At 40.9% G+C, this 17,626-nt stretch overlaps 1 long non-coding RNA gene across 17 annotated transcripts in view; it reads left to right on the top strand.

The window, feature by feature from the left end:
* The window catches only part of LOC310848256, a 388,509-nt gene that overhangs the window by 99,658 nt on the left and 271,225 nt on the right, over positions 1–17,626 (top strand). For 9 of the 17 annotated variants that reach the window (XR_014566218.1, XR_014566219.1, XR_014566220.1 and 6 more), the window contains exon 3: positions 4,308–4,371. This is a non-coding gene — a long non-coding RNA (uncharacterized lncRNA). Of the gene's footprint in view, positions 1–790; positions 995–4,307; positions 4,372–17,626 lie in introns of those variants that run through there. The other 8 variants (XR_014566227.1, XR_014566230.1, XR_014566232.1 and 5 more) reach the window with 5 other exon arrangements.

The following is a 17,626-nucleotide window of genomic DNA, read 5'->3' as shown; positions in this document are numbered from 1 at the left end:
GGGCCAGTCACGTTTCTCTGAAGTCTCTCAGCCCCACTCACTTCACAGAGTGTTTGTTGTGGGGAAGGAAGGGAAAGGAGAATGTTAGCCGCTTTGAGACTCCTTCGGGTAGTGATAAAGCGGGATATCAAATCCAAACTCTTCTCTCTTCTTCTTCTCCTAGCCTTTTGGGAACAGAGTGGCTCCTCCTGTCCACGGAAGGCTTTTGGTGCAGTGGAAAATCCCACTGGTTGAACTGGGGAGAATGCAATTTTTGCACATTTCTTCCTCACCCCCCTGCAGCTCTCACCATCCATTTGTTGACTATCGTGGACAAAATGTTAAGCCACAAAATCAAGCTCAAGGATCCTGCTGTGATCGGTATGCTGGAGTGACCAAATTTCTCAGAAATCGGCAACACCTACCATTTGTTTCACACCTGCAAAACATTTGTTTCATTATGTCCTTTTATTAGGTGCCCCATGGCCTGTGTAGGAATTGCTGGCCTTCTGTGAAACAAATTCTATAGATCCAAGGCCATGTAAAGAAAAGGCAGCTATTTTGCCTTATATTATTTTACTTGTTTCTGTGATATTTCAAGGGTGGGTTTTATAATTGCTCCTTTTACAGAAAAGATAAAAAGGAAATGCAGTTCTTGTAGGAACAAAAAAATGGATATTTCCAACAAGTAGTTCTCCAGTACTGATCTGAAGATTTGCTTACATGTAGCAGACATGAGGGCTGGTTTGGTCTACTAGTCTTTTTTGCTTTTATGGAGACACCAACCACCTACCAGCATATTGCCATCAACAGGGTGTCAGTAAACTGGTAAGATGAGTGTGCTGTTATGTGGGCTCTTCGTTCCTGGAAACGAGACATATGGATGAATGTGCTGTTTCCTCTCATTCTGTTTTGTGTTCTATTCTAGGTTATTAATAATATGGAAGCCTTCATAATGAAGAGATTTCACCAAAGCCCTTTGGCTCTAGGGGACATTGCAAAACATATACACATGGTATAGCATTGCATTGCGCTTTTTTTTGTAGAACCCCACCCTACTGACTTTGAAATCACTTACTTTTCTTGTGGTCTTAAGAAGATTTGATCTCCATGTACCTCTTACGAAGTACTTGTTACCACAGCGTTTAAGGCTTAACTCGGGAATTGTGAACTTGTGGTCTTTCAGGTGGTGATGGACTCCAACTCCAATCAGCCTCAGCCAGCATGGCCAATGGTCTGGGATGCTGGGAATTCAGTTAGTGTGCAGTTACGTTGATGGAAACCTTGAGAGAGTTCTTTGCTCTGCAAGGCCACCCATTGATGTGTTAAAATACAAACAAAACAAAATAGTTACATCATCAGGGGGTTCTTGGCATTAGGGAGGGAAACACGTAGTTCACATGTGGACTGCTCATATTCAGTCCTTGAGAACTTCAGCTAAAAGGGTCAGATAACAACAATACTGTACAGATACTGCACCTTGTGACCTTGAAGAGTGCAAGTTAGAGAGGAGGATGCTGCGTTAGATGAACAAGTAGTCTGATCTAGTATAAATCAGCTTTTGATGTTCAGGGAATTGTTTTCAGGGAAATGTATTACTTCAATTTAACCTACTCCCCCCCAATGGTTTATAAGCAGCTCAAATGAACAGGAAGCTGTACCTCTCTTTTGGGGTTCTCTCCCTGATCTCCCTAAGAGCTGCTTACATAGCAGCATACAATAAATAATTTACATTGGAATGTATTATATCGCTATAGCATAAATATTCCTTGTAGTAGTGGAAAGTGATCATTAAGGCAATCTGATGGTATTAGAGGACAGTGCAGTGGGTTTTAAAAAACAAACAATGGTTAAAAACATGAAACTAACACTTCCCTTCCCTACTTTGGTTCAAGAAAGGGAGGACACTTCTTTCTGTTGGAAAACAGTAAATCAAATACCCTCATGAGGGATTTGGGGAATTGACGTGCTTTGCACAAATTCTTCTGAAACATGAACATGTGTGGTTTGTGTGTGTACAGTTAAATGCTTTTTAGGGTGGAAGTTTTTCTAAGTAGGGCTGTGTTGCTCTCTGTTTAGAATGAAAGAGACAGCTGCAGGTATCCATAAGAACTAACTCTATCACAGTGACAGAATGAAAAAAACATTCCTACATGTGTTACAGATTGCTTAGAACTTGGATTAGACCACTGGAAAAATGATTTTGCACTGCAGTCCAAGATAATCTTTGGTATGCATAACACAAGTATATGTGTGCCTAAGGAGGAAAAGTTATTTTAGAGAGCATTTAACTGGGCTTCTTAACAGGAAGGCCTTCCTTGATCTCCCGGCTACTTCCTCGGTCCACTTTGGCAAACAGATCAAACCAGAAACTATTGAATCATTCTCCATTGGCTGGTGTTTGTGCAGAGAGGATTTGATTTGCAACTGAAGCGAGGAGCTATCCACCCCTCCGTGGCGACTTTGAAATGCAGCTGGGCTACCTGCTTGTCACCAGTCAATCACATGGTATCATATGACATCACATTGAAAGTTGAAGCTGGGGCGACAAAGGAATCAGATGCCCAAAGACCTGTTTTTATTTCTACCACAATATTTTCAATTTTATGAAGACCGATTTTGGAGCAGGCCAGTAGTAGATGGGACCTTCAGTGTGTACTTGGGACTATGCTTTGGTTGAATTTGTTGTAGAAAGATAACCATTATGTGAGGAACTGGAGTGCAAAGCTTAATTTCCAGTATGGACACCTTGCAGGTATACTAGATGCTAACTCTTCATTTCCAACATTCTAATCTTCTCTGTATCGTTCCAATTTTAGTATATGTGCTGCTGGAGCGAGCATGTTGGAAATTTAAAGAAGTAGAAGGCACCTTTCTTCATATGTGGTGGACACTGAAAAAAGTTAAAGTACATTGGGTATATTGGAGCGGAAATTTTTGTTGAGTATATTGGAAATAATTGTGCACAGTTAAAAACTCTTGCAGTATTAAAATAATTGAACAGTTAACATATTTTGAACTGATGTAAGATGGAAAAATCAAATTGGATGGATATATTAAAATATGCAGGAATGGCGGATAAGTTAAATGAACCTTGGAAGGGGAGAGAGGGAAGTCAATGAACGCATGGTATAATAAAATATGTTTAATTTGAAATGTAAAATTTGAAAATTGAATAAAAATTATTATTTAAAGAAAAGATGCTAACTCTTCAATAATCAAGGAGAATAACAGCATCCTGAAGAATCTGGATCCCACACCTCTTGCCTCCAGTTTATTGCTCTAAGAAAGTGGAAGCTCGGTTATCTTTTATTTTGTCATTGTTTTGTAGAACTAACTTGATGGCTGTATTACACTACTTCAGACAAAATTTAAGCCCAAGACACCACTGTGTCAGAAAACTTCTGATACAACAATGTGAATTTCCAATGGAAATGATAGGAGGGAAAAGCCTTGAGGAAAACCATATGTTCACATTTTAACATGAATAAGTCATCTCCTCTGTAAAATGTAACCATAATTTGGAACCCTTCCCAGGAGAATTGATGTCGTTTCCCTTTTCCTGTCTTCAGTGTAAATGATGAGAATCATTTTGCTTTGCTTAGGCTGTAGGAGCAAGATTTTTTAATCGGTTGGTCTTCATCCCTCCCCACCCCACCCTGGCATACATTTCAATATAAGTATATATATATTTCATTCCCCCCCCCCCCAGAACAGGTGGGAAGGTTCCATTCTGCTAGTTAATTATTCTTTTAATTTCTTTTATGGCTTAGTCTAAGTATCTGAGGGCTGCAAATAGCTTTGTAGAGTGTAAAATGGGATGTTGGACATCAGTCTTGTTGCGAGCTACTCACCCAAGCCAAATAACAATTCCTTCTAGGTAAAGTAGCACATTGGGTCCAATACTCCAGCTGTCCTGTGACATGGGATTGTGTCTCTTGTGACCTGGTAAAAGTTATGAGCAAGTGCATTTGGGGTGTTCCTGTAGAAGGCTGTATTGTTCCACCATTATCAGAATGTAGTTGTACCCTGTCAACAGGTACACTTGAACAAAATTTGTGGTCATGATCTCCATGACAAGCAATATTTTCTGATAACATCGACCTAATATTGCTGATGACTAAATGGAATTGGATTCTGTGAAAGAAAAGGAGCTTAAAAGTCACGGTTGAAACTGAGAAGCATACTTAAGGAAATAGTTCAGTAACGCTATTGATTTGACTGGTGTTTACTGCATTGCTTTAGGATGTAATATATGACAGCCCTCTTGTTATAATTCCCCCCTCCTGCGTTGGTGTGATGTGGCTCTGTTCTTCTCTTTTAAACAGGGTTTGTCCCAGATACCATTCCATTATCACAGGAGAGCCGTGGTTGCTGGTAAACATCTTGCAGGTAGGAAATCATCTATGAACCTTCTAGGATGTTCACTTCTGGGATTCCCCCAGCGTTTTAGCTAGAGCAGCTTCACATTTTGTACGAATCTTTTTCCATTGGCATACTCAAAGCATGTAACAGAGAGTTGAAAAATCCACATAAGCAATAATTACACTTTTATTGTCTACCCACATGCAAGTTGTTAACTATTAACTACTGGGGTGTAACATGGGGTGCTCATTTTCATAAATTTAGGTCAGAAAAGTTGCTTTGGAAATATGGAAATATGGAAAAATATGGAAAAATCATCCAGAAAACAGTTTTAATACAGGATCTTCTACAGGATCTTCATGGATTCCTTCTCCTTTCCTCCCTGAGTTGTAAAGGGTGTTTGTTAAATATTAAAAATACAGCCTAATAAGACCTGAAATGCTGTCCTAGGGTTCTTTTGAGCAATTCACCCATTCTCTGAGGAACACATCAAAGGCCCTTTATGAACCGTTGTTCACCCCATGCATATCTCTCTCTCTCCCACCCACCCACCCACCCACCCACCCACCCACCCTGTGAGAACTCTATGTGGTTGTCCACATTTCTGTCCTTAAAACCCTTTTGTGTGAAAAACTCAGACATTGTGTGTGTGTGTGTGTGTGTGTGTGTGTGTGTGTGTGTGTATAACAGATTCTAGCATAATACTTCCACAACTTCTAAATGCGGTAGCAGGAAAGATCAAGTGGATGACTCATTCTCAGATTGGATTGTAATTTTAGCTAAGAAAAACACATTCATGATGTTCCAACAGCTAACGCTTGTTGCAGGGATGTTCTCTTGACGAGGGCTATCATCAATCCTTGCCGAACCTCTTTCATACTGCAAGATCTGTTACTGAGAAAAGCAGGTGTTGAAAGAGATGGTGCATATTACAAAGACATAAAACATTCCAGGAGTTGACTTGCAAAAAAGCAGAGCCAGCTGGTGGCAGAGGACAGTAAATTCAGTGTTATGTTGATCCTGCTTTGTTGGCAGACAACATCTGGGCAGCAAAGTTCACACAGCTGGATAAATGTTGCACCCTGTAGTTTCTTTTTCCACTTGGACTGAAATGGAGGTGTTGGGCATATAATCTGACCTGAACACGAGGCCAAGATGGTGCTGTGCAACAGTATTTCCATTCTGTCTGTATCTGTCCTCGTTTCCCCTCATCTCTGCCTCCTCGTTGAAACAGAGAATGTCGAGACAACTTGGTGCTTCAGATAAACAAGATATATAAAGCAGATGATGTAATGAACAACCTGCATTATTGTACATAACAATTGATCCGAATGTGGAATTTTGTAGACACACTTCCTTCTGGAAGAACGATTTGGAGAGCAAGCTGTAATCTTCCAGTGGCTCTTTGTTTTATTTCTCCATGTATTTACAAATAAATGTATTTATACCTTGTATACCTGGTCCAAAAGCCAGACCACCCAAACTGAAATATGAACATAGAGCAGTGTAAGGCAAGGTGTCTCTCTTTAGACTGAGCCTGTGTCTTGTTCTACTCATACCACTTTTGCTGTATGCTTTTGCATGCTCATCTCAATGTATCTTCAACTGCTGCTGCTGTTGTTAAGTGTTGCCTTGGTCCCATAGCCATATTATATGGAGGAGTGGTAGCCTTCTGGCTACAGAAGATTGGGAAACACCAATCTAATGGACAGATGAGATCAGCCCAATCTGGTGCCTTCCAGATGTTTTGGAATGGAACAGATGGGAGTTAGAGTCCCAAACATCCTGAGGACACCAGAATTGGGAAGTGTCCCAGAAATAGACATCATGAATGAATGTAATCTCTCTCTCTCTCTCTCTCTCTCTCTCTCTCTCTCTCTCACACACACACACACACACACACACACACAGAGAGAGAGAGAGAGAGAGAGAGACTCTGCCCCAAACTTAGTGAAATTGTTCCATTAGTGGGAGCCAGCACAAGAGCTCCTGCTAGAGCAACAGGGCTCCCCCCCCTCACTCTTTTACACAGAATGATCAGTAGCAAGATACTTACATGTGCGTATGCACAAAAGGGGCACAAATCCATAATTTTGCAAGCTATCTAAATCAATGTGTAAATTAGGAACTTCCGTGAGAAATTACGGTGTGGTCTATTTTTGTGTTTGAGGATATATCTTCCAAGCAATGTAGAATCCTGATTATTGCACACCTCACAAAAAATTGTTTGCATAGAATTGTAGAGTTGGTAGTTGTAGTCCTTCCCCCTGCAATGCAGGAATCTCAACTAAATCACGTGTATATAATCATAGAATTGTAACGATGCTCTTCTGTGACTGGTGTCCAAAGGGCAGAATCCTCTAGCTTCTCAAAGCACATACTTCAAAACCACTATTGAAGACTGGACAGTCTTCTAGAATAGCATGTGATGCACCTGAAAAGGAGATCAGGACTCCCAATGCGCCTTCGGAAGCTATTTTCACATGGGCACTCTTTGGATAACAGCTTTTTTTAAAATGTAGAAGAAACAAAAATGTTTCCCATTGCGCCATGTTGTGTCCCTGTCCTAGTCTTGATAAAGATTTTTAATGCTGTACTCTTGAAAGCTTTTAATATTTTGCACAGATTTATCATGGTCCTTTCCCAGGCAAATGGAAGTTTGTTCATTTCTTTTTCACATTCATTCATAAATACAATATTGTAGAGTACTTCCTATACCTCAGATGTGGGAGAGTTGGCATTATGTGATAGTTGATAGCTGTAGGTTGGCAAAAAGACAGCATTTTCCCTTCATCTTTTTCCTGCTTTCTAAATATGCCTGTTCACACTGCTGCCAGAGTCTTCTGTAGATCTCATAGTCAGCTAACAGGCTCATGTAGGTCTCAAAATGAAGACAGCTGGGCCAGATCATGCCAATTGCTATTCCCTTTCCCAGAGCCAGCCCACTTGTTGCTTCCCACTCTGAAAACATTCGGAGAGTTTGTCATCCTCAGTAGTGGAAAAAACATATGGTGTTTTGAGCAATGACGATATCAACAAAGGAACTTTTCATTTAAGAGTACAGCAACGGGGATAGATATGCAATCTGAATTATTCATAAATGGGGAAAATTGAATTGCAATTGTGATCACTAAATCTTACAGGGTTTATTCATTAACTATATTCAGTTGCTTATACTTTTGCACTTTCCCTTTCAACTGAAAAGTATCCACTTATTTTGGGCTTAACACGCACAGGTGAAACAAAAAGTGGAAAGAACAGAAATCGTTTGTACTTTTATATGCAAATATTCTGCCATGATAAATAGTGTAGTGGTAAATTTGGAGGTATAGGTGAGCATAATGGCATAACCCATAACCATATTTCCAGGGCCACCAACAGACGGGTAGGAGGAGTCAGATTTACGTGGGGCAGGGGGCAAGGCCAGCAGACTTACCTTTATTTTTAAAAAGTGAGTACATTGGACATCACTGAAGAAAGTTAGGGCACAAAACATGAAGGTAGCTCTCATGCTTTGGTACTCAGCAGGCAGCACAATTGTTAAGGACACGTAATCACTTAAACACATGGGTGTCCATAGCTGGGTCTAAGCAGGGGACAAAGCTGCATAATTATGCAGGATTACCTGTCCCTTGAATTTTGTGCACTTACAATATGATGCTTTTTGTTCAAAGGAGCCATGGAAACTGGTGCAAATATATGGCTAGATAATAAAGGAAGACAAATGGGTTTAATTTTTGCAGCTGTCTTTTCCCAACTTCGCGTAAGTGGGAGTGTGGTACCAGTCACCACTTGTGGCACTGCTGCCCAATCCTTAGTGTGGTCTGATGTCATAGATCACCCACTCATAAATATAAACAAGGTTGTCTAAAAATATATTGGTTTATATTTTTAAGGATACAGAAAATACATTGTGTTTGAAAAAACGTTGAATGCATTTTTAAAAGATAAAAAGGGGATTAGAGATAGCACGTGTTAGGGATTGAAATGTATTTGAACCCCTGGGACACTATATGACTAACTACATGGTTCATCTATATTTAAGCAACTACATATTATCTTGCTATCCAGTTATATTCTTATTCTCATTTCTCTCTTCCACAATCGGCTTTTAATGCTCTGAATGTTATATACCAAATATGGTAGGGTGTTTTTTTGTGTTTTTAAAAGATAAATGGTGACCCATAAAATGGAACATTATTGTGTCAGGTAAGATATATATGCTATAACACCCGAGTTACTGTCATGTATCATATTTGTTATTGGTATAAATACACTCCATTCCTTTATGACTGGAATAACTGCAGGGCCACCATGGTTTAGCTAGTGAACATTAATGCAGTTCTCTTAGACCTCATGTACAGGTGTTGACAGATCTTTGTTTTTCTTATGGCTTCTTCTAACAATTCAAAATTAAAGGAAACAAGAGAGTTCTGAATTTGATCTCTTTAGCATTAATGGAGGAATGTACAAATGAGCCATCTGCAATACATGCTGCAAGAATCTCTCTCTCTCTCTCTCTCTCTCTCTGTGTGTGTGTGTGTGTGTGTGTGTGTGTGTGGCAAGATAATTAGTTTTGAGAAGATTTGTGCAGCATTATGGCAAGATGAAGGAAAAATGGAAGATGTGCTATTATATATCAGTGTCTTGGAAAGACTGATATGAACAGCTGAGACCACACTGTGTGCACCAATGCTGATAAGTAATGTGCTTGCCTGATATGGGGACTGACTTGAGCTGCAAGATAGCTAGGCTCAGCATGAAAAACTAATATATATTTAGCTTTCTAGTTGCTTAAAAATGGTGTGTGTGTGTGTGTGTGTGTCTGTATGTGAACATTGTTTTGATTTCATAATCTGATGGAACTGAAGTGCAAAGATAATTGGACATCAAGGCAGAATGAGGGAAATGGATAGTCTGAACGGAAGCAAACATTAAACGAATCCTGATTAAAACAGAAAAGGGGAGCTGTTTGCCTCCATTGTCTAGACTAGTGTCCACTGCCGTTTTATCATGTAAGGGACCCTCACACCGTGTTTGCTGACATTCCATCACTAGCTGTCGCTCTACTGTATCCACTGCAAAGAGTGTTAAGTAAATGGAAGTGATAACTCCTCACAAGAGAGCTATCAACAAGTGAGGAATTTCATCTGTTCGTAGGATATGGAATTCTATCTCTGGAACTAGACCACCCTTCGATAGGCAAGATTGTATTCAATTGAAACGATGTTGGTGGCATGGCTGAATCTCTGCTCTGTTTCTAGGTTCAGACAGCCATGAGATTAGGCCTGTTTCAAGCTGTCTTGTTTTCACGGTTGTGCTCCTTCTTCTTATCCTGATCATTAAGAGCTTAGGTTTCTTCTTGAAATATTAGTATTTGCTGTCACTACACCTTTCCTCCGGTTTGCCCCACCTCGCAAATCAAGCAACCAACTTATCCTTTAGATTCCAGAATGCTTGAATAGTATTTCCATCTCAAATACCCGTTTCAGTAGTATACTTGTTACACTTGGCTTATTTTAATTGACACACTTCTTTGTGTACTTCTGGTCAAAGGAATGTGCTAGTAAGTTGGCAAAAGGAAAATGAATGATGGCACATTCCAGAATACCAGTCACGTTTGCAGCAAGAAAAAGAAGCATTGTCTGGGCTACGGAATCTCAAAGGCTATGGTTACAATAGTGGATGTAGTGGTAATACACCTAAATAAGAATCAAAGAATCATAAAAGTTTAGAGTTGGAAGGGACCCTAAGGATCATCTAGTCCAACCCCCTGCAATACAGGAATATGTAGCTGTCCCATGCGGGGATTGAATCTGCAACCGTGGCGTTATCAGGACCATGCGCTAACCAACAGAGCTATCCAGGCTGTCTCAAAATAGAAAACATTTTGCAGAGCACATGTGGCTTGTAAGGTAATGGGTACACTGTGTGCATTCACATCTTTAAGTGGGTATTTGTGCCTCACATATATAAACTGAAGCAGGGGAGAATATTTATCCTCCCCTTTTCATGCAACCATTCATCATCTTTGAATGACTTTTGGAGGATAGGCATAAAGAGTTTATGTCTTTCCTTTAAAGATGATGTCTGAACAAAAGAGAAAAAGCCCTTGGCTGTTTCTTTCTTAAAGGAAAGGCAAAAAAATCCTCAAAATGCTTCCACTTAAAAATGAATTAAATATTTATTGGGAAGGGGTTAGGGTGTCCTCCAGCTTATAAAAATGGCTGGGCAGCATACTTGGTGGCACCAAATTTAAACATCCTAAGCTAGGCACAGATGAAATTTATTATGTGAACCTCAGCAGAGCTTTGCTGGATCAGACCAAAGGTTCATCTAGTTTAACATCCTGTGTTTCACAGTCACCAGACTGATGCCTATGGGGAGTCTATAAGCAGGGCCTGAGCACAGTGGCATTATCTTGCTGCTATTTCACAGCAGATGCTTTTCAAAGGCAGGCTACCTCTGATTCCAGAGGTAGTATGCAATCATCATGGCTAGTAGCCACTGATAGCCTTATTGTCTGTGAATTTGCCTAATCCCACTTTAAATTCTTTATGTTTGTGGCCATTACAATACCTTGTAACTTTCTGAATCCAACTTGGATTCTTATTTAAAAAACTGGTGTGACATTTGCCACTTTCCAGTCGTAAGTATGGAGGCTGATCTTAGGGATATTTCACATTTGATTCTTTTAAGAACTTTTGGGCGGTGAATGCAACCTGGACCAAGTGATCTGTTAATTTCCAGCTTGTCGATAAGGACTAGAACTTTTTCTCTTGTCCTCATACTTGTCTCGGATCTTATGACTCTCTTCTTGGAAATGTCAGTTCAGGCATCTTCTACGTATTCTGCAGTGAAGACAGGAGCAAAAAATTAATTCAGTTTCTCTGAATGTGGAGCCGAGTAGGAAATTAAACCCCAAACTTGGTTAAGCAAAGAACTTTGGATTTAAGGAGATTTTGTCTTATTGACTTCTCTGTGCCTGCAGGTTGTCTCAGATCTGAGAACTCCAGCTTAACTGGAAAATGGATCAGACTGGTAAATTGATTTTCTTGCATTCTCACATGACTCCTAAAGGAGATATCTAATTATCTGAAACCTCGCTCCATAAATACCCTGCTTCCTGCTGGCCCAGAGGACCACTTGGGAGTTCAATACAGCCAAGTACAAGCCACATCAAAGCATATTATACTCTTTCCCTAAAACGTATGTATTTAATTTTAGAAGGGGACGGAAAGTTAAGCAGGCACTTGGAAAAATTGTCTTCCAAACTTGATTGATACTTTAAAAAGGGGTGGGTGGGTGGGAAGCATAATCAACACATTTTTCAGCCAGCGCCTTAAAGAACAGAGCTATGACAGTCTGCAATTTTGAGGCAATTCATAGCGTTATGGTCAATTGATTTTATGTGCCTGTGGGCTTGATTATAATAGCTTGTAATCATTATTGGAATGCATATTTTGTGGAGAAAGAAACTAATCAAAACCTTCTAACCCAAAGAAAACTACATGTAAAGAACAAAACACTATATAAAGACTGCTGTAAGATCACATGATAATGAAGTGCATCCGTTGGTATTTAAGGTGCTTAAATAATTGAACTTCGGAAAATAGTCTTGGACGTAAAATGCAATTTCTAGTCTTAATGTGGGGCTAAGGGGGTGTGGAGTGGTGGATCCACTCCTGCATTTGAAACCCTGTTGCCAGCAATGTGGTCCCTACCAGCTCACCAACCTTAGCGTGCTGTAGCTGAGGGATTGGGCCCTTTGGGATTCATGGGGCTTTAGATCCAGTGGTGTCCCATCTCTGATCTCCATATTCTCCATTTCATGCAGTAATGCTAGTGGGGGGACCTGCTGCTGGCAGCTTACCACCCATCTGGGCATCACCTGAGACATCTACCACGGTGGACTCCCTCTGTCCCAAGTGGTGCTGTTCTCTGCCGATGGGATAAATCTATACGATCCCATCCTCCTGAACCACTGATGTTTGCATGTGCTCCAAGTGTCATAAATTTGGACCATTTCAGTTGAAACCTGTCATAGGATTAATTTCAAGGGACTTGAGTACTTGATATTTTGTATGTGGGAGGGAGAAACTTATAATTGACTTATAATTTCACAGTGCTTTTTCACTGAAGAGTTGTAGCTTTTAACTAAGCATATTGCATGTAAATATAGTGTGTATATATATATTGGAATGAAGGTCAGTGATTTTTGGACTGAACAAAAAGTAGCACAGTGGTACCTCGGGTTAAATACTTAATTCGTTCCATAGGTCCGTACTTAACCTGAAACTGTTCTTAACCTGAAGCACCACTTTAGCTAATGGGGCCTCCTGCTGCTGCCATGCCACCGGAGCACAATTTCTGTTCTCATCCTGAAGCAAAGTTCTTAACCTGAAGCACTATTTCTGGGTTAGCAGAGTCTGTAACCTGAAGTGTATTTAACCTGAAGCGTATGTAACCCGAGGTACCACTTTATATGAAACAAGATACTTTTTTTTCTGAATCGAAGAGTGTCATCATACACACTGCTGAGAAACCAGTCCATAGGTGTCAGGAACTGCTCATTATCATCTCATGTGGTGAGCCGTGTAACTGCAACCTCTCAGAGAAGAACCTGTCAGATCTGAACTAAGGTCTATCTTCCTAGGTTTATCCTCCTGGGCAGGAATGAGTATAAAGCACTCCATTTTCCAGCTGAAGAAACTTTCTCAAACAACAAAAGTCTACCAGCACAGGGGTCAGTAACCTTTTTCAGCCATGGGCTGGTCCACCATCCTTCAGACCATGTGGTGGGTTGGACTATATTTTTTTGGGAAAAATGAACGAATTCCTATGCCCCACAAATAACCCAGAGATGCATTTTAAATAAAAGGACACATTCCACTCATGTAAAAACACGCTGGTTCCTGGACCGTCTGTGGGCCGGATTGAGAAGGTGATTGGGCCGGATCTGGCCCACAGGCCTTAGGTTGCCTACTCCTGCTCTAGCATGTCTCATTTTCCATCTTGCTCCTTGGTTCTGACTCCTTCCTGCCTTGTTTTCTGCTTTCCCTTGCTGCCCTTGCTGCCCATCCTTTGAGTTTACCTTTGCTGCCCATGGTTCATTTTTGATAGCAGGACAGGATTATGCATAAGCTTCTCTGCATGGATGCCGCACTGACTTGCCACATTGCACTTGTATAGCAGTTCAGGGCAATTAGGTGGCATCTAATTGAATATGGGCTCTGTGATACATAAGCACATAGAATTGTCTGAGTACTTTGTATGTGTGGCAGTAAAAACCATGACAGCTGCACTCACAGCCTGAACTCATCAGTGGAACATTTGTTGAAAATTATAGGGCCAAGCAAGAATTTTGAGAAGAGGTTAGATGGCAGCAGGGGTTGGGGAGAGATGACGACAGAAATGACAAGGTATGGCAACAGTTTAATTTTGTCAGCATTTGGTTCACCCCTCTTTGTTCTCTTTAGGCACAGCCTTGGAGTTCCTAGATAACTGCAGTAAGCAAAACTTTCAGCAGTGCGGTATTCTCAAATTAGGGTTGAGTGTTAGCATTGTTGTCTTCCTTGGGACCAGTGTATCTTTAACTTGCTTTCAGTAGAGCATTCTGGCTGTTAAGGAGCACATAGAAGACTTGTTTTTTTGTAGGGCTTGCTGGCTGGTTTCACTAGATTCCCTTGAGAGCAGGCTGGTCATTCCTGAGAATGCTGTGGGAATGTTGAGCTTGTTTGAATACTTGCAACACGAGTCAAGATCACAGATAGCCCAAATTTAGTGCCTTTACCTTTGACCGGTTTCAGACGTAGAGGGAGTGCAAGAGCTCCTCCACTCCAAACAGCTGCATTTCAACGTAACCTTTGCATAGTTTGATCAAAAATTGCACAGCTGGTTGGGGGCCCTATGAAACCACAAGGTTAGAAGAAAATCTTGACCTTTTCGAACTCTTTCTGCACATCTAATTTATTGTGCTTTGTAAGATTTAATTAGATAGGTTTTATCTTGTTGCTTCACAGCAGAGTGTGTGCCTTGGCTTTCCTAAGCCTAACTTTCCATTCGCGCAGGCTTGAACTTGGAAAACATGTTTGCTTTTATGAGTGCTTCCTCTCCACCTCATAATTATATTTGCCTTTCATCCCATTTGGAATTTCTCATATGTTTGATTCCTCCAGCAATGAATATGATTGGGGAAGGTATGCAGCACTTGCTTGCAGCAGCTACTTCAGCTATCCTGCCTTTATTACACATTCATCTGCTTGCTTCTTTTCTGGAAGCTTATTAACCCACTCGCATGACACAGTCCTTCCAGTAAGGCAGTGCCAAATGGTATAGCAGCATGCCAGAACACTTTAGAAATGAGCATGCTGTTTATTCTTCCAGGGATTAAATAGAATGACTTCCTTCATCTAATATTTATGCCCCAGTCGGTTCAAAATTCCTCTTCGTATTTTATTTTTAAAAGAAGTGAAAGAAAGAGATGTGCACCATTTTTACCATCTCCATCATCATCATCATCACCATATTGTTTTAGAAATTAGTTTTAAGGATTGCTGCACAAAAACCTTTTTTTTGGGGGGGGGGGTCTGCATGCTAAAAACATAAGCTGTGAGGAAAAACAAGGGAGTTTTTGAAATATGTCTACCATGATTTGACAGAAAGATGTGTGTAAATGCCAGGGAAGCTATAATTGGCCAGGGACCACCAGCTCATGTACATATCTTAAAAAACATGTGTGCATGTTCCATATTGAGTGAAGCAGCCTTGAGAGAAGGAGGAATGCTTGGAGCTCTATGATGTTTTAGGGGTGAATGTTAGAACTATTGCAGAGTTATCGCTACTTGTGACTGTTTGACCTGGCTTCATGTCAGAGCTGTTAACCTCTAAATAGCACAGGCCCCCCCTTCTTGTTCTTTTTTAAAAAGAATGTGTTCTCTCTCCCTTTAGAAAACTCCTCATTAATGTAATTTATGGAAACCTTAGTTCCTGAACCAGAAGCTTTCCTCAGTTCTAGGAACTGCATCAAAAAGGGTATGAGAAATACTCAGCTCCAGGCTGAATGCAACTGTCAGCTACCCTGGTTTGCCTTATTTGTTGCTATTAATTTATTATTTGGGTTTGTACCCATCCCTTCAAAAGCATTATCAGGGCAACTGATGATAAAATATTGAAAGCACCACAAATTAAGAGTTACATTACCATAAAATGAAAAACAGCAACACTATAGAAGCAGTATTCGCAAAGAACAGACCAATGCAAGTTTTTAAACCCTGGAAAATGAAAAAGGCCTTCAACTGGTGCTGAAATGAGGACCCAGATGAGCCTCTCCTGGAAAAGGACACCAAAGATCTCTCTTCTTTCTATTGCCACATGTTGGGGGTGGGGGTGGGGAGGTGCCTGGAGATTTTGCAGTCCGAGCAGGACCATGTTGAGACTGGTGATCTCTCAGGCCTTGTGTCCTGAGCAAGGCTGGAGGAACTGCAAGGGCTACAGAGTTTGGGCCCACTGTGGCACTGGGGAGCGCACCTGTGTGTAAAGGTTGTGATCCAAGCCCCAGGCTCTCCCCCACAGCTCAGCATGTGCCTGCTCTCAGTTGACTTATTTATGGGTTTCCAGTCCCTTATCTCTGTCAACCAAAGCCCCCAAAGCGGCTCACAATAAGGTATAGAATTTACAATATGAAACTTCTTTTTTAATTAAAAAAAAAGCAAAATAATCATGTCTGCTCACTTCACTTCTCTGAGTGGTGAGAAATTCTATGGGAACAAGTTTGGCTTCCCTTTGAAGGAGGTTAATGGAAGTGAATCATGTTTCCATTTGTTTACCAATAAACAGCTTGAGTCTCCTATTGGATTTTGAGGGAGAGACATCACTGAACCCCAGAATTTTCTCTTTTCTTACATAGGCCAAAAACTCAATCTTCCCTATCTCGTCCTTGGTGTCCTAGTAAAAAAACTGTACTCTACTGTTTATTTACCCAGACACAGAACTTCATTACTCTCTCTCTCTCTCTCTCTCTCTCTCTCTCTCTCTCTCTCTCCTTTTCAAATGCCTCCTAGCCCCGCAAAAGACTTGAGGAAGATCCAGCAACTGAACGCCATCTACCCATTTCCTTGGCAAAATACCGGTACATGCTTGACAACTTTGCCAGGACTACTAAGAGAATTTGCAGTAGTGTTTTTAATTCTGTTAACTGTCTCCTATAAACCCCCAAAGTCTTAAAACACAGAACACATCCTTTAAAAAAAGTCTCCCAACTTCTTACACCTAAAAGCCAGAAGAGAAAAGTTTTCATTGTCCTCCCATTAATGCCATATTTGTTTGTGTATTTATTTGCTTGGGGTCTGGGGACGGGTTACAACAATTTAAAAACACAATATTGCAAAATACAGATTGCAATCGAGACTAGAATGTATCCTTCTACTGTACTAGGTGTGAAAGATCTGGGTAAAAAGGTACATATTCCCCATATGACTAAAGTATTGTAAATAAAGGGAAGGGAATTTCACACCGCCAACCCGCTGATCAAAATTGGGATGCTCATTTTTGTGTGTGTCCCAAGCTCTTGCAAGAGCCAGTTGACTTGTGCAATAATGTCTTTTTGGTCCTGCATTTTGGTCTGATATAGCTGACTTACGTGAGACCCCAAAACAGGGTGTCCTGGGATCCAGCCAGAAGCTGTGATGACTTCTATAATTCCAGGATGTCCCACTCAAATTGGGACAGTTGAGGGATATGTTTAGGGATGGCCAAAGAAGTTGCACTCTCCTGACCCCTTTCAAAGCTTCTGAATGTGGTGGAGCTACCAAGAGGACCCACTCAGTGGATGGTCCAGGAGGATCTATAGGGAAAGAAGGAGGCCTTTCATATTAAGTCGGGCTGAGGAATTCCATACTGAGGTGAACCACCATCAGGCAGGGGGAGAGGCGTCCTTAGATTGATAGGCAGCCTCAGAGCACAGTGACAGAAGTCATATTTGGGGGGTGTGCATGTGTATGTGTGTTATCTTTTGTGTACTTGGAGTAGGTACAGCATATAGTTTGCAGCAGGAGGGGTTAACCTGTGGCTTCTTGGATGTTGTTGGACTCCAGCTCCCTTTGGTCCAAGGCCATTGGTGATGTGAATCCAGCAACATTGGAAAGCTCACAGGTTAGCCATCCCTTGCTTAGAGTCTGCAGTTGAGTGGTGTGAAATGAACCCACAACTTGTAGTGGGTTTACCTTAAGATCCCCCTTTGGTTTTAATTCGTTTTCCATTCTGATATTGGTTGGCTTTGAAC

This window comes from Podarcis gaigeae (genome assembly GCF_964106915.1).
Source record: "Podarcis gaigeae genome assembly, chromosome: 7".
NCBI classification, from domain to species: Eukaryota; Metazoa; Chordata; class Lepidosauria; order Squamata; family Lacertidae; genus Podarcis; species Podarcis gaigeae.
The sequence above is the reverse complement of the archived record's forward strand: the minus strand, read 5'-3'. Positions and strand labels throughout refer to the sequence as shown.